An 18,510-nucleotide genomic window follows, 5' to 3' on the forward strand; every position below is an offset into this window, starting at 1 on the left:
AATTGCAACAGACACTTCATCTGGTCCAAACTGGAGCAGCCATATACAGACCCTCCAATTCTCCCTATTTTCCAGGGAGAGAGCCCTGGATTTACAGAAGCTGTCCCATTTTCTTAATTTATCCTGGAATGTTCTGCTTTTTCTTAGGATGTCCCTATTTTCATCAGAGAAATGCTGGAAGGTATGGAGTCATTCAAGAGGGACGCGGGTGGTCTAAACCACTGAACCTAGGCCTTGCCGATCGTAAGGTTGGCGGTTCGAATCCCCGCAACAGGGTGAGCTCCTGTTGCTCGGTCCCTGCTCCTGCCCACCTAGCAGTTCGAAAGCACGTCAAAGTGCAAGTAGATAAATAGGCACTGCTCCGGTGGGAAGGTAAACGGTGTTTCTGTGCGCTGCTCTGGTTTGCCAGAAGTGGCTTAGTCATGCTGGCCACATGACCTGGAAGCTGTCAGCGGACAAACACTGGCTCCCTCGGCCAGTAAAGCGAGATGAGCGCCACAACCCCAGAGTCGTCCGCGACTGGACTTAATGGTCAGGGGTCCCTTTACCTTTACCTTTATGGAGTCATTCAACCCCTGAGCCATCTGAAGGCAGTCCTGTATGGGGATTTTTTTTAATGTTTCATGTTTTAGTATGCTTGTATATATGTTGGAAGCCACCCAGAGTGGCTGGGGCAACCCAGTCAGATGGGCTGGATATGAATATAAAAATTATTATTATGAATATTATAGTGGAATAGGGCATCCCTATTTTCATCGGAGAAATGTTGGAGAATATGCATATATATGACTGGTTGAGGTTCATAAAATCCCTGTTTTAAAACAACTGTGCAGGTTTCCATTTGGTTTCCAGGTTCAATTCAAGGTGCTCATGTTAGTGTCTCCATCCCTCCTGATGTTCTCAGGTATTAAGATTGGCAAAGGGTGCTCTCTTGGTAGTTCCACAGCCCTCAGAAGTGCAGGGAATGGTGACCTAGGAAATATCTTTTTACCCTTTACCCTGGCCACTGTCAGTTAAGTATTTTGTTTTGTGGGACCTACCTCTTTGCTGAATTTGCACTTTTCTAGCTGGAAGGATTTTACTTCTTTTTGTAATTCTAACTGGTTTATCTGTTTTTTGGCACCATATTGTTGTAAGCTGCCCTAGAACTGTAAGCTGAAGGGAAGGGAAGAAATCTTATGAACAAACACAGGAAGCTGTCTTATATGGAGTCCATCAAATTTAGACCATCTAATTCAGTATCGTCTACACCAGGGTTTCCCAAATTTGGGTCTCCAGCTGTTTTTAGACTACAACTCCCATCATCCCTAGCTAGCAGAACCAGCGGTCAGGGATGATGGGAACTGTAGTCTCAAAACAGGTGGAGGGTCTTCATTTACTGTTAAGATTTGGACAGGGGTGTCTCCCAGCCTGACCCAAAGATGCCAGGATCTGAACATGGGACCGTCTGCTTGCAAAGGAGCTGATCTGCCACTGAGCTACAGCCCTGTGTCTGAACTGAGCAGGTCACATAGGAGCAGGAGGTAATTTCATGGAAATGTTCACATTGCCATAAGGATCCCAAAGTATCTCATGGAAGCCATGAAGAGCTGTACACTTCAAGCATTTTTCTGCCCCTGATGCCTCAATCTCAGTTTATATTATTGATGAGTTTTGGTCCCCCTTGTGTATTCGTATATGCAAAAGTATATCCAGCACATCCTAGTCTAATCCATCATCTCAGTTCATGCTGCAGTCAAAACAATAAAAATTAAACGCTACGTTGCTGCTGTGAAATAAAATCCTAAAAAATTGGCTGCAACTTTCCCCCCTCCCTGACTGGCCTTCCTTTGCCGAGCTCATGGCAAACAAATGAATCAATGCCACCCCACTCCTCAGATCACTTAAAAATTAATGACACATGTAACTTATCACGTGTACCTTCTGTCTTATGAAACATATGGGGTTTTATTTTATTTTTTAGTGGTTTCTGTTGCTTGTATTTTTCCTTCCAAAAGCAGGCATCCAGGTTTCTGTCTGCAGCTCACCCTCCTCTGCACTTTTCCAATCCTATTAATATATAAGTGGCAAAGCTTTGATGAGTTATTTTCAGTGCTTAGAACATCTTAAGGCTTTTAAAGTGTCCTCCTGGTCTTCCATCTTATCGGCATGCAGTAGATTCCTGTGTGGAAGAGCAGTAAGCACATTTGCAGGCCTAATGTCATTTAGCTAAAGAAAGGAGAGTGGCAGGATGTGTTTTGGGAAATTTCACAGATGCAGCAAGAGACCGTCTGTGCACAAAATAATCCCATCTAAGAGCAGAAGTAAAGAGAATGTTTAAGGAGCAAAGGGATAGACAGAGAAGCATTTAGTTTGCATTAAAAATACAACACGAAAGCTGCGCCAAGTCAATCAGTATTCTGCACAAATAAATAAATAAAGGATTCTGCTGTGAAAATAAATTATACAAGTTTAACACAAATTTCTTCCTCATTTTGCATAATTCATTACATCACGTAGAATTATGAAGCCCTACCCAATGAACCCAAGAAATACTGTTCAGCTGCCACTGGAAGCTGAAACTTCAGTTTAAGTGGGTTGACAGGACTGTGTAACTGGGAACTAAAAGGAAAAGATGCAACTTGGTTGTGTTCAACAATAAAACAGTTGCAAGCACATCACCAGAGTGAGAGGTGGGCAAATCTCTCAGCGTCTCATTTCCCCCCATATTAATATAATTTATCAATTTCATAAAATTTGTATACTGCTTAGAAGTAAAAAAAAACCACGAACAAACCTTAGATCAGTTTTAAAAAAGAATAAAACAATATCATTACCAGTAAAAGCAGTTAAAAACACTATTTAATACATTCAAAAATAATTAAAACCAATGATAGACTAAAAGCGGATTAAAACACAACACAGTCTTAAATTCTGTTCTCTGCATTTCCACATCAGTTTGTGATTTTTTTTTAAAAAAAGAAAGTCCTCATGAAAATTCAATAGCAATTTCTCCTAATTTACCATTTACACAAAATATTTTTGCAAAACCATTTCCCCTAATGTGATGCATTTTCGTATATTATTGTCACTAATATGTGCATTTTTATGCATGCTTTATCCCAGTATATGCATTTGCTTGCACATGACTTGGTTGGACAACTGCATAGCAAAATTCTTAAAAGCGTGAATGTCAAAGGATGGCTGTGTTTAGGTTTGCCTATTGTTTCAAGAAGTTCTATTTACATAGTTTTGCATTTAGATGTGACCTGAATCAAACTTCTCCTGCATCGCTAACTCAGGAGGTTTTATATGACAATAAATCTCTCCCCAAGTTCTCCAACTTGAATACATAATCTACAAGGCTCCAGGAGCAACACAAAACAACAACACCACATACTTAGGGATGGCCAAAGTCCCTCCATTTGTTAGGTGGAAAATAAGCTGGGACTTTTTCTAGTAGGCCCAGGTAAGACTTCACCAATGGGAGAGGCAGGCCATACTTGAACCAACTGAGGAGAGACTCAGGTGGTCCTTTTGGAAAGCCTAAATGTCACCTGGAAGCAGCCATTCCATGAAGCTGCACCAGAGGAAGAGATGGGAAGCAGGGCCATTCTGTTGGTTCAGCTGAGAAACCAGCTCCACACAGGTCTTCCCTCAGTTGCCATGTGGCAGCAGCCATTCCACGAGACTGCAGCAAAGGAGTTGAGAAGATAAGCAGAACCATTGCACTGGCTTAGTGAAGAGACCAGCTCAATTTGTCTCCTCCTCTTCGCCTTAGTTTTTCCCTCCCCTTCCCCCCACAGTCCAATTACCTTCTGAATCTTGTGGACTGTAAACCTGAGGTAAACAAAGCCCTATTGTTGATCTCTGGGAGCTTTTTTGGCTGAACAATGGGCCAAAAATGGGTCAAATAAATAAATAAGCCCAGTGCCAACTTCCATTTAATGAAATAACAATTGAGTAAATCAGCACTGCCGAAACATTTCGTAGTTTATTTCGTCAGTCACTCATCTCTAAATCCTGAAGGAGTCTGAATAATGTAATATTTAGCTGGGGGTCTTAGTTTCATCTACTAGATTGACTGGGATCCAGAGTAGTCCTCAAATTGTTCCATATGTCCAAGGAGGCTCTAGGCTTCCATTTCTCCAGCAGCTGCTTCCCCTCTCCTCCCAGTGCTACCACATGGCAAACCACTTTTGAACCTGAGGAGACTTTCAGAAGCAGTTTGTGATATGGCATTGGATCCTCTGTTTAAAGAAAGAGAAGTCCAAAAATACCGCAGATCATGCTCAGCCCTAGCGTGCGCCAAAGTCAGTCTTTGGAGTCTAGCCAGGAACTATGGATGCAAAGGTATCTTGAACTCAAGCACATCACAAGCTCTGATAAATTCAGTCCACCGGGCAGTTTAACAGATCCGCCAAAATAAGTGGCTTGAAACTCTCATGGTGGCAGCAGAGCCCTCAGCAAGACTCGTCATAGCTGCCAGGCAATCAACTGTCAGAGAAGCCGTAATGTAAAGCCAAGTATTTTCTCAAAATGAACATCAAAGCTACACCGAGAAGATTATTCTCAAGGCAAGAAAGGCTTGTTCTGTGACAGAGGCCTGTTAACACCGGTCCCTGCTAAGGCTGTGCCATGTGATTTATGATGCAGCTGTTCTCATCTCAACTGACAGGTCTCTATTCCAGCGGACAGGCAATACTTGCAGCACACAGGAGGACGGGCTTAAAACACAGGCTGCTCGGCTACATTTTGGATTCGGTTAATGGCTCTTGTGAAATGTCTTGTGCGATCCGGAGAATTTTGATGTTTTAAAAACGTGTGTGAGAAAGAAATGGCAGCTATTAGAAATTACAGCTGCTGACATCATTTTTACTTGCCTCGTTTGATTTGTTTGTAAGCGTATTATTTCCCAGTTACTGCAAGTTCTGGGGCGTAAAAATTATCCAGAATGTGTCTAATCCCACCTATGGGAGCATGGCTGCTTGATAACAAATTGCATAGAAACTTCTGTTACATAGAAACAGCACATATAAACTTTGAGCAATAGCTCTTCTGAAGACGCTATACTCAGCATTACCACTAAAAACTTAGGTCAGCTTTTGCCAGCTTTCTGCATGCTGGCTGGGGCTGATGGGAGTTGGATTCCAAAACACCTGGAGTTAGGCACCAGTTAGGGATGGCTGGGGTAGCATGCCAAAGCCCAGGGGATAGCACTTTGGGAACAAACTAGACAACGCCTGTGCCCTTTGAGGCAGGGTTGCTGTTTTTCAAAACAACAACAATCCAAATTGCTAGCAGGGTGGCCTGATCTTGATTGTGTCCCTAGCATGAGGGGCAGAGGGCTTCAGTCCTTTCTCCCCTGCTATGATTTTGATTTGGATTGGGAGCGGGGCATGACAACAACAGAGATTGCAATGCAAGTGAGTGTTCCCATCCCTGTGCAAATGTCAATGTCAGGGAGGAATCCCTATAAAAATTGAGACCATACAGAGTGCAAAAAGTTAATGCCCCTCTACTTCCCCGAGTCAGACCCTCTGCACTCAGGACCAGTGAAATATACTTGGAGTCAAGAGTGGATTTCATGCTCTTTATTCAGCTCATAGTGGTGAAGAGGAATGGAAGTTCCCCCAGAATGTCTGCTTATATACATTATTTACACAATGGGCTGCACATGATTGGCTAATTCCGGGATTCTCCTATAGGCCACTCAGGTTGTGGATTCACTTCCACCTGGAGCTGGATTGGGTGGCTCCTGCGGACCAATCATAGTGCTGCATTGTTCTAGGACCAATTAGACTGCTGCATTCTGAATCCTATTGTTCTAGGACCAATCAGACTGCTGCATTCTGAATCCTATTGTTCTAGGACCAATCAGACTGCTGCATTTTGGATCCTATTCAACTCAGTACATAACAACCAGCAAAGTGAGACAACCACCTTGGGCAGCAGACGCTGGGGGTCAGCAATGACAGCTACGTCTCCTGAGTGCTCCCTTCTGTTAGAGGACGAAGTTTTGCTCTTATGCGCTTATGTACCATGTGACCTGTCTTGGACTCCCACAACAAGCTGGCTACCCTCAGGTGCATGGAGGACACAAACACATTGCCAGTGTTGACATAAGATTCAACTGCCAGTCCAACAGGTTTCTGTGTCTGGAATGCAGGTGGGGGCACCATCTAGACCTTCACCTCAGGCAGAAAAAATGCCTTGGGCCAGCCCCATCCACACTGACAATTTGAATTTGAAAAAACAAGCCTGTGCTTAAGGGTACAGATATATTACCATCTAGCTTGGCCCTCAGTCCCTCAGAATATTCTGTAGCAGACCTTAAAGGCACACAAGGCACCAACAGAGAAGTGTCAAAGGAAGACTCCAGGGTGAAGTCACTGGATTGGGATTAATTAGCAAATTTGACCCTGTGGAATTTGGCCTCTACTTATCTCAGGAATGACTAGCTGGCTGCAGAACCTAATTGCTCCTCTCTGTGCTATTGATCTGGCTACATCTATTTATCACCAGTAGTGGGCAATGGGTTGCTCCTAAGCAGACTGGACAGCGCATCCATTTGATTGGTCTCTGAATTCACTTTTGTGCTTGCCGTAGTCCTGCGTACTGGTGCCTTTTTGCATTGCTTGACCTTTCGGCCTCACTTTGTGAATCGGATGAAGTGGGCTCCCTTGCCTACAAAAGCTCAAATGCAGACTAAAATACATTTGTCTTTAAAATGCCACAAGATTCTTTGTTGATGCAGAGTGTGCTACATTTGGCTCTGCAGCACATCATCACAGTGCGCAAGATGTAATGGTAACCCTGAAGCAGCTTGTGAAATTTTTAAATCTCTGGTATATTTACTGAAGTGAAAGCGTTTATTAAACTCAGAGGAGCAATTACGGTACACCACAAGTCTTTGGCACATGTACACACACACACACACACACACACGCACACACACACACACTTGAGGAATATTATTTCAAGATCTGATCCTTTCTGAATGGCTGCTATTACCTTGGGATGCCCCGGGTGCATGGCTTACATGAGTTGGTTCAGTAATTTCAAATCATCTTTTGGCATCTAAGGCTGCTCACAGGAGGAATCACTGTTCATTGGAACTCTGCCAAAAAGAAAGTTAATACAGTGGTACCCCGGGTTACATACACTTCAGGTTACATACGCTCCAGGTTATAGACTCCGCTAACCCAGAAATAGTACCTCAGGTTAAGAACTTTGCTTCAGGATGAGAACAAAAATCGTGTGGCGGCGGTGCAGCAGCAGCAGCAGCAGGCCCCATTAGCTAAAGTGGTGCTTCAGGTTACGAACAGTTTCAGGTTAAGAACGCACCTCCGGAACGAATTAAGTACTTAACCCGAGGTACCACTGTAGTTCTTTTTATTGAATAAATAGGTAAAGGTAAAGGGACCCCTGACCATTAGGTCCAGTCGTTTTATTGGCCAAGGGAGCCGGCGTACAGCTTCCGGGTCATGTGGCCAGCATGACTAAGTCACTTCTGGCAAACCAGACCAGCACACGGAAACGCCGTTTACCTTCCCGCCGGAGCGGTACCTATTTATCTATTTGCACTCTGATGTACTTTCAAACTGCTAGGTTGGCAGGAGTGGGGACGGAGCAACGGGAGCTCACCTCGTCATGGGGATTCAAACTGCCGACCTTCTGATCGGCAAGTCCTATGCTCTGTGGTTTAACCCACAGTGCCACCCGCATCCCATTTAATAAATAGTAGGGCATAAAAGGGAGTTATGGACTGCTGCTGTGTGATCTCCATTCATTCCAACATAGGATATTCAGTGTGCCTATATAACTCCCTTCTCAATGAATAGGGTCAAACGGCACCAGTGATTTGCAGGTTGCACCAAAGGTTTGAGATAATGTACCTTGGAATACAATAACAGGGCATGTCATTTTCGGCAGTAAAACTTACTTTTTGAAAATTTATTCAGTGAGGGGTCTTAAAAATATGTTTTAGGGTGTGGGGAATTCAAAATTTGCTATTATTCTTGTTATCAGACAATGTTTGGCTTGATAAGTCTATGTTTAATGAATAAATACATAAACTGCTTTCAGAAAATCCAAGAATTTTAATTTCATCTTCTGAAAATGTCTCCATAACTACAAGTACTTAGCAATCATTTTAAATGATTTCTATGCATTTTTACACAAATTTTACTTACCAAAGAAAACTAAATTATATTAATTTAACTAAAATATCTTTTGAATTCCCAAGTCATGTTACAAATTTTTAGCACTCATCCTTTTTGGAATTTGAAAGTTGAAAAATTCAACATGTCCTAATACAGTGGTACCTCGGGTTACATACACTTCAGGTTACATACGCTTCAGGTTACAGACTCCACTAACCCAGAAATAGTACCTTGGGTTAAGAAATTTGCTTCAGGATGAGAACAGAAATCGTATGGTGGTGGTGCAGCAGCAGCAGGAGGCCCCATTAGCTAAACTGGTGCTTCAGGTTAAGAACAGTTTCAGGTTAAGAACGAACCTCCAGAGCGAATTAAGTACTTAACCCAAGGTACCACTGTATAAACATTACTCCCCACTCTACACACAGTCAAGGTTGGAGACAAGATTAGAAATGTAACCATTACAGTTAATGACTACAGTCATGTCCTCAATTAAGCACAGTTGAAGGGAACACACAGTTGTACAAATGCACAGTTGTAATGGCCTGGTTTGATAAGCTTATTTCGGGTCCTTATTGTTTCATGACTGAAGAGATTTGTATCTCTAAATATTGCTATTACTCACATGAAACCTGATTGGCTCACAAAGCTCTTGAACAGGGCTCAGCTTGAGTGCAAGCTCAAAATTCAACACCATCCCTAGTGCCCACAAATGTAAGGGAAGGAGAGGCAGTTTTCACCAGTTCCCCTTTCCCCTGCATCCCCTGGAAATCAGTTCCAGAAGACTGGAGGAACCTCCAGAAAAGTAAGGAGCATGGCACCAGGGGGCTGCCGAGGAGATAGAGGATAATAATAAAAAATCACCTTCATTTCTCTAACATTAGCATATGCTTCTAATGAATCAAATGCCATTCTGCAGACAGAATTTCACCCAGTCTTTGCAATGATTTTTTATTGCAGCATAAAGCATAAAATTAGAAACTAGGTTTGCTAATGAGTTCAATTAAGCTGTCTTCAAGCTATTCAGTGGGAATAAACCAGAGGATACCTGCCTATCATGCATCTCAGTTTGAAAAAGAGAGGTCTTACGATCAAATCTCTTACTAGGATATGTTGGGCATTCCAAGACTGCATGTGAATTTAAATTTTTGCCTGATCGACTATGCGAGCAAATTCCCTCATTAAAGTATCTGAAAGTGGAGATGATTTTCCACTACACTGAGAGTAGTTAATCTCCAGACACATTTAAATGAAGAGTCAATTTTAAACACATGTTCGGTGCTGATATATTTTTCTCTGTGCATCTTTTACATTGCTTTATAGCATACAGTCATGACAGCTAGTTCCCAAAAGGCAAATCAGTTACCAGATTTCCTTTCTCATGTAGAATATTTGCAAGTCCTTTGCTTTCCAATAAATAGGAATTCTAGCAGCCTGCTGCTGTAATATGCCCTGTTTTAGAAACTTATTCCAGAGCCTTCCCAGAACCTGGAATTTGTGCTAAAATCTAAATAAACAAACAAATCTCTGTGTGAGTGCAAGGTTTTGCATCTGGGCTTATACTTTGAATATTTTTTATTCATTCATATATACACATTCTTCTTCTTAAACAAAACTGCATTTTCAAATTCGGTTTAAAAAACAAAATGGGGACCAAGGAGTAATCTGGCATCCTCAGGGTCGGATTTAGATGAAGAGAGGCCCTGGGCTACTCCACTTGTGAGGCCCCTCCCCCTCCCCCACCCTCACAACTTGAAGAAAATGGAAGAGTGTTATAAACAAAATAGGGTGAAGACAAGGATGATGAGGGGAATTTAAAATTCTACAATTTACAATTTCTCCTCTAAAGGACATAAGACATTATTGTTAAATACCATGGTGATTTTAAAAAATGCATAAAATTAATACTGAAAAACTTTTGCAATAACTGAACTTTGTAAACCTTTTATGGCCTGGGCAGGCCTGGAACTAGTTCCCATGTCTTGTTCCTCTCTAAGGAATCAAGTTCAGCCTTCATGGCATTTAACCATGGCTCAGCATCCTCTGAGGTTAAACTTTGGACCTCTTGGAAGCTTGAAGATGGGCCGGCCCGGAGGCCTGGGCAGGCCGGATGTCGTACCTCGGAAGTCAAACGGAATCCGTTCTGGAAGTTCGTTCGACTTCCAAAACATTCACAAACCCTGGCGCAGCTTCCGTTTGGCTGCAGGAAGCTCCTGCAGCCAATTGGAAGCCGTGGAAGTCCAACTGGAAATGGGCACTGCTTCCCCTCACCCCGAGAATTAAATACGTCAGTATTCCTGTTGTGTACTGTTGCCCTTCTTTGGTTGCATGCATGTTTTACAAAGCCTGCCCATCATGTCTGAGCAAAGGCAAACAGCAGCACAAAATTGATAATGCACGTACACCCTGAGAAGCAACATCTCTTGCAAATCCCACTCAATTCTCTTGAAAGCAATTGACTGACTACCTAAGAAGAGGCAGAGTCCCACATAAGTCAGCTGTAGCCATTAAGTGGGAGTGCCAGAACTGAGGGTCACATCAGAAATATATTTGTACTGGCGGAGGAGCCCTGCTTAGATTGACGGAGCCATTTCCAAAGTCTGGCACTTACAGAATTTGCAAGACTTGTTATCTTTCGGGGACTTATAAACAAAGCACTTGTTGCCTAGCAACCGACGGCAGCCCAACAGTCAGTTTAAATATATTTTAACATCTTTGTGTGGGCCTGACGTGTGGGTCACAGTAGTAATACTTGCCTTCTCTGATGTTTGGGAGAAGGATAATAGTTTTGTGGTGTAGCATCTGCTGTGCGTTAGAAGATTCCAGGTTCCACCTGCAGTTTTTGCAGGTGGGAGCGGGAAGGTCCCATACCTGAAACTGTAGAGAGCCGCAGCCAGTCAGCATCAGAGAGCTTGCTACATTCCTACAATGGGCAAAAAATGGTTTATTTATTGGAAACTTCACTTATTATCTCCAGAATGACACTACCACTGTATCACCTCCAAAGATGGCCAAATCTGTTAATTCTGGCTTCTCTTTCTCATTTTTCTCTTTCTCTTTATCTTTTCATATCAGTTTATGTTTTTTCCCCTCAAGCAAAGTCATCAACATTTTAGTGCAATTTTTTTCCTAATATAAACGTATTTTCCCTAATATTTCTACTTTCCTCAATATAATGCACTTTTTAATGCAATTTTTAACAATATAAGCATTTTTCGTACACTTTGCCTTCATATATGCATTTTTTGTATATATTACTTGCTAAGAATATTACATACAGTGTGGGGTGACGGAACTACATCGTTGCAATATTTACCAGAGGTGGCGGAGTGTGTGTCAGTAAGCTAGCCAATTACACTGATTCATAAATGCTCATTACAATATTATGAGCTCAGCATATATGCTGATTTTTTTACAAAGGTGGCAGAAGATAGCAGCCATACATTCACTTTAAAGTGATGCTAGCAAGGAGTGGGTTATCAAAGGATCCTGAATTATAAAACAAAGAAGGGGAACCAGTTATTCTTAGTTTACCCTCCAGCTTTCAAAAGTAGAAGATGAAAGCACCTTGCATTAAAAGGAATCTGCTGAATGTGTACAATCCCGCTACATTCATGGGTTTTATAAATCTGTTTTAAGTCATCCCTGTAGGCTTAAGGAACAAGAAGATGCCAATCTGTATAAGCTGGTGGCTTTTATTATTTCACACAAATTTAAAATAGTTTTGCAAGGCAGTTCCTAACATAACTTACAGTATATAACATGAGTACAGATTATATATTAGGAATTCCAGCTCCTGCTCCCTCCAAGTTCTGCACATTAGGGCTGAGCTGAAAGGAGGTACTTCCCCCTGGGCTAAACTATCCTTCCCAGGCTCCACCCCATTCCCAAAGGGCAAAGAGCCCCCTAACAGTTTGAGGCAGGTCCTGGCTGACTGGCTGCAGCTAAGGCTCTGTGTCTAGTCCTGGAATATCTGTGTCTTGTGCTGCTTGTGTTCCTGATCTCGCTGGCTCTATCCCTCTGTACTAGAGTCCTGGCTACTGCTCAGGTAATAATACAATGCCCCCACTCTGAATTGGCTCCATGTATCTGGAGCAAATTTTTTCACACGCCCAAGTCTGATTGGTAACATAGATTCATGACATCATCTAGTTCATTCTGGGATCCCTAGTTAGCTGGGATTGTCCATGTAACGATTCCCAGGAAGAAGAAGACCAGATAATTCTACAGTGGTGGTTGGGAGCTATGCCAAGCCAACAGCAAACCAGAGAAATGATGCAAGTGAATAATTTATTGGGACTGCATAATTCATAGGGGTTACACACACACACATTCGAAGCACTACAATCTTCATTCAAACCAAAGAAAACAGAGACTGAGGCGTTAGGTATCTAACTGCAATCTCAGTTTGATTTAGCAGGCCATGCTGACTCCTCTGGAAAGTGCAGAAATAGCAAGCCCCATCAAACACAGGAAATCAGGAAAGGAACCAGGAGTATATGACTAGCAGTTAATGGTAAGAAGTGTTGAAAAAAGTACTCCTTTTCCATTGCAGCTATTGAGCAAAAACCAACTCCCTCTGCACAGCACAACCAAATAAAGCCTTCATCCAATCAGAAATCTACAGGCATGTTTCCTATTTCCACTATGAATGTTTGCCTGGTGTAAGGGCCTTCCTAAGAGCTGATCCAAGCAAGGGCCGTGAACCTAAGTATTCAAGTTAAGTTTCACTTTCACAGCATTCCTGGGAGGCAGGGCATTTATTTCACAGCGCCAGCTAACCCTGTGAATTCCAAGGCATCTTTAGAAGCAGTTCCCATCACTGATGTCTGCAGACACCTGCTGGGCAGATATTTAGCAGTGCACTATTTAGCAGCACACTATTAACCTCTAGATGTTTTTTGGTTTAGTAGAACAGGCATGGAGAGCTTCCACCAAACAGAACATCCAAGCGCAACAAAGCTGTTCTTTTAGGCAGGGTTCTTCTTTTGCAACTTGATATAGCACTTTCGCAGATAATCGTTTATCACATATTGGGCACACTTCAGTTTATTCCAAAGTAAATAAAATGGACTGCAGTTGCGTTACAGATCTTCCTTTAATGGACAGCAGCACGTATCCTATTGACACAATTTGCTGGCATTCGTTCCAAAGCTGATTTCTTTGAACGTAAGCCCAATTCATTTCTGTTGAGCGTTTTCACAAGATCACAGCCAAAGTAAAAGAAAAAAGAAAAGTAACCTACGGCAGTGATGGGCAGTTCTCATCAACCCAGACAATGCTGGCTGAGCCTGATGGGAGTCAGAGTCCATCAACCTGGAGGGACACAGTTTGCCAACCCCTGACCTATAGTATAAAAGGGTGCCATGGATTTCACCAACAGACTGAGTATAAATAATATGGGTGCAATTGAATGTTCTGCTATTAGAATCATTATACAGTGGTACCTCGGGTTACATATGCTTCAGGTTACATACGCTTCAGGTTACACACTCCGCTAACCTAGAAATAGTGCTTCAGGTTAAGAACTTTGCTTCAGGATGAGAACAGAAATCGGGCTCCGGCGGCACGGCGGCAGCAGGAGGCCCCATTAGCTAAAGTGGTGCTTCAGGTTAAGAACAGTTTCAGGTTAAGTACGGACCTCCGGAACGAATTAAGTACCAGCACAAGCATTTTAGCTTTCCAGAGAGAATGATCCTTCCTCTCCCCACTGCAGGCTGTTTGGGGAGGGGGGAATCTCCTGATCCCACAGACATGTGGGGGGGACATGGTGAGCTCACAGGGGAAGGAAGTAGGGGAAAGTCCAGTCGTACTAGCAGAACTTATTGCAGTAGTGGGAGCTATTTAGCTGAATCTGGTCCTATAAATTTGGATGAGCACTTGATTTATATTTGTTTTTAATGCTTTTTCTTATTTCTATTTTTTTTAATATGTAAGTTGCTTTGAGACACCTGGTGCAAAAAGCAACAAATAAGAAAGATATGAGCCACGCAACTGTGCAAAAAAGTGTGCTTAATTATCAAAGTGTTTCTACAGATAAATCACCACCTTTTAACTTCGCTTATAAACATCACCAATATCCTTCCAGTTCCTTCTAGGAATCTAAAGAAGTTGCCATATAAATATGTCTCCTAGCAGGAGCATTCAAGAAAATGCTGAGCCCAACGGAAGCCGCAATTAATGATTTACGCACACCCTGGCCAGGCATCTCTCAGGCTCAGTAAGGGAAGAAATATTCATTGATCGCTGCTCCCCGGAGCATAAACCAGCTGTCAGAAGCCAATTTATCTCTCTCTTTCCTGCCTCTTTCTTTCTGAAATGCTTGATAGCGGGTGGAAAGGGGGAAGAAGCTGCTGGACATGATGACTGAGTGCCTGCAGAAGTGGGCCTGAAGCAGGGGTAGGGAAACTGTGACCCTACATGTGTTGCTAGACTACATCTCCCATCAGCCCTGACAATGAATTGGGAGGACAGGGCAAAGGCTGGTGGGAGTTGGAGTCCAGCAACATCTGGAGGACCACAAGTTCCCCATCCCTGGCCTTTGTGCTTTCCAAAGACTCTGACGACTAACTCTAAACACACTAAGAAGAGTTGCACCTTCTTCTGCTTCTTTTTCACTGAGGAAAAAGGGAATTCGAAACAATTATGTCATGGAAATATGCTTTCACAATTTAACATCTGGTTTCCTAGAAGAGGCTATGCATTAACTCCAGATTCTCACGTATTCTGTATGTATGCCAGTCATAGGAGCCAAGAGCTAGAGGTTGAGGTCCTTTCAGCCCACCAATAAAATATTTGAGGGCGCTGTCCCCCACAAAGTTGATGGGCATTGAGATTCAGATGGTGTTGTGATTGATTATGCAGGGCAGGGCTTACCTCCCCCCCCCAATATTTTATTCAAGTTGGCACACCTGCCAGTTCTATAATGGGAAAGTATGGCCACAGAAACTCTCACAATGTCACTGGAAAGCATTAGAAAATACTATAATGATTTAATAATCCATGGACTCAATGCATTTAGATTCAGGCTGCAATCATTTACCATGGGAATAAGCCTAACTGAAGTCAATGACATTTACTTCTAAGTAGACCTGCTTAGAGAATGTGTTCTTCCTGTCTAGTGAATCTTTAGATTAATTCATCTTAATTCCTAATTATTATTTCAGGAGTTCCATACCTCTTAGCCCTCAGCATGGGAAAATGTTACATTGCTTTTGTTTCTTGGAAAGTTTTTTTTTTAGAGGAGGAGTTTCCTCAGACAAAATTGCTGAAAATAAAGAAACTGGGCTGAACTTTTCCAAGATGGTATATTCTGTTTGACTTGCAGAAATGTTTTCCCTTTGAACTTACTATAGAAATTAGAAAGATGAAATGCATTTTAGAGAATTCTCTGTTAAGGCTAAACAAAGCCGTAAGGCAAAGAATGAAAACGACACTTACTAACAATAGGAAAATGCCAAATATTCTAACACTTCACTGACAAAATAGGAATGGTTATTGAGACAGATCGCAACTTTTCTCACGGATAACTACTTGAATAGTTCTTAACAGATCAGCAGCACTTTAATGCTTTTGATTAGGTGGTATATAACAGCATTTGAAATATTGATATAGCTCAGTACAGAATGCCTTGTTAGGAAGGGGCGATTCTGTGTAAATAAGCTTTGCCTGGTTCTTCCTGCTCAGTACAAGGAAGAGGAATACAAGTGAGGCTGCCCCTTCCTTTGAAGACTCGTGGTGTGTAGTGCACCCCAAACCCCATGCTTGTAAAGGATCACGAGAGGAAGCAGCAGTAATCTTTATCTCATCTTTATCTTATGTAAGCACATAAGATGTAGAAGGTTATTTGTTTAGATTGGTGGTTCCCAATTAGGGGTCCGGGGACCCCTGGGGGTCTGCAGAACGCACCCAGGGGGTCCACCGCGCCATCCCTCTCCCTCCCAACTATTTTTTTTGCATGGTAATATCACAAGTTTTATGGTCTGTTTTAGCACTGTGCCTCAGAAAGCCCTGATATGCCTGTCACAATCACACAGGGATATCGGGGCTCCCTCAGCTGGAGGGCGGGGGTCTTCCCTCGCCCCCACTGAGCAGCAGGCCAGGGCCAGCTGTATTGGCTCCAGCCCAGAGTTCTGTGAATTGACGATGCAATCCTATCCATGCAAACTTGCTTTGGAGTACCATAAGTTCTATTGGATACAGTGGAACCTCATTCTGAGTGCATAAAATTCCATATCCTTTTGGGTTGACTTTGAAATATTGCCTTAAAAATAGATGCTTGTAGTTTCACATGACCATGCATAATGTTGTGTTGTTGTTAGTCTGTGTGTTTTTGTGGGTGCGAAGAGAAAGGAGGGGGGGGAGAGAAGGACTGAAAGCTGTTGAATGCAATGCAATTTATTCTAGCAGGGTGTTTTCAAAATCACAGCCAGAGATGGTAAGGTGATATCTTTTACCGGACTAACTTCTGTTCAGCTTTCATAGACTTTGCCTTGAATTTAGTCTGCTAAATTGAATCTGAGTTTACATACAAACAACCAAGTCTATATTAGAGTATGACAGCATATAATCAATTCAGGTAATAGGATCTTTCATTACGAGCTTCCAATAGATCAAACAGCTGTGACTTGATAGGAGGTTTAGCAAACAGTTGTTTGATACCACTGTTGGCCCCCGAAAATAAAGAGCATAGAATTGGTAAGGGGATATTTTTTTTATTGCACCAGCAGCTGTTAGTATGACAGCTTGCAAGCTCATTTCAGTTCTGAGTTACGCAGAACTCTTGACTGCTTCATACTTTGTTCTTACTTTAGTGTGTACCCATATTGAATGTGCTGCAAAATGCCATATATTTACAGGCATATATTTACAGGCATATATGTACAGTGGGATATCTTTGGAAGAAGAAAAGGCTAAGGCATAAACCTTACACAAATCTGGAGTGGGTCCCCTAAGACAACCATGGTGCCTTGTTTGCCTCCTTCTGGCAACTCCTGCAGCCAAGCTGGATTGCTCTGCTTTCCTTTGGACCGCATTAGCGAGGCCAAGGGTGGGGTCCTGTCGCCTGGGCATCCCAGGACCTCCATACACACTGCCCAGGCTTGCACTCTGGGGAGATCACTTCAGCACTGCCAAGTGCAGTGGCTTGACTTCACCCCTGGAGGCACACTCCATTGTCTCTCAAGACAGATGGATGTTAACAATATAAACAAGGACAGGGACATGCTGCCAGGGCCGGATTTAGATGAAGAAAGGCCCTAGGCTACTCCACTTGTGAGGCCCCTCCCCATCCCCCACCCTCACAACTAGAAGAAAATGGAAGAGTGTTATAAACAAAATTGAGTGAAGCCCAAGCTTGCTTCAAATTGGGCCCCACTGGCTAGCCCTGAGTCTCATAGCTGCTGGGCCTGATTTGCCCTTGCATGAAGTCTTGGGTTTACAATTTTGGGAGAGGGGAGACTGCAGTGCTGGGGAGAGGGCAGGCTGGTGAGGCCCCCTATATTTAGAAGCCTGAGTTGCCCTACCCTCACATGAAGACTTGGGTTTGCAATTTTGGGAGAGGGGAGACTGCCCACTGGGGAGCGGGAGGGCTGGCGAGTCCCCCTAGATTTAGAGGCCCTAGGCTTCAGCCTTCTTAGGCTATACATAAATCCAGCACTGACTATAGAGGGAGCCATGTAGGGAAAAATGAATTATTCTTTAAAACAATAATATGCTCAAATCATCTGCTTGCTACTGCCTACAATCAGTAAGACAATCCAACAAAGCACTTGAGTTGCAGAATCAAAATCAGTAACAAACCACAACTATTCCTTGCCTACTCTACCTCCCCCGCTACTTCTGGAAAGCACCCTTTGCAGAATAAGCAAAGGTAGACAATAGCATTCCAGCTTCTCATTAATATTGCTAGACATTTGTAGCAATATTGCATTCAGGGACTAATCCATTCTGGGGACTGACCTTTTCGTGAGAATACCAGCTACTCAAGGTCCTGACCCCAGACTGAAATATATGTAATAATTTCAAGAAGAGCTTCTTGAGACACATCTAATGGTGCCCTTGGTTCTTTTATAGTATCTGGAAGAAGTTTAAGCTTTAAAAATAGAATTCAGGCCTTGAACCACTCCCTGTTTCCTGGTACTGTACTGCTCTAATATAGCCTATCCAAGGAAGGAGAAGGGCTACGGACAGTTTGAAAGAGCTCTGGTTTCCGACTTATTAATTGCAGCTCACAGGAATAGCAAAGGAGATCTGCGGTGGAGGATAGAAATACTTGTAAAGTGTGTGGCCACTTCAACATGCTGAGAGGGTTTAGGGGAAAACCACATATGGGTTACTACATGGAGGGTACCAAGCATCTTTATTACAA

At 42.8% G+C, this 18,510-nt stretch overlaps 1 long non-coding RNA gene across 1 annotated transcript in view; it reads right to left on the reverse strand.

Annotated features, from left to right (window-relative positions):
- LOC307226040 overlaps positions 1-18,510 on the reverse strand; it is a 41,359-nt gene that overhangs the window by 6,254 nt on the left and 16,595 nt on the right. Inside the window, exons 2-3 of the long non-coding RNA XR_013843283.1 lie at positions 7,022-7,099; positions 1,921-2,049 (exon numbers count right to left, since the gene is read on the reverse strand). This is a non-coding gene — a long non-coding RNA (uncharacterized lncRNA). The remainder of the gene's footprint in view (positions 1-1,920; positions 2,050-7,021; positions 7,100-18,510) is intronic.

This window comes from Podarcis cretensis, assembly GCF_951804945.1.
Source record: "Podarcis cretensis genome assembly, chromosome: 10".
Taxonomy (NCBI): Eukaryota; Metazoa; Chordata; class Lepidosauria; order Squamata; family Lacertidae; genus Podarcis; species Podarcis cretensis.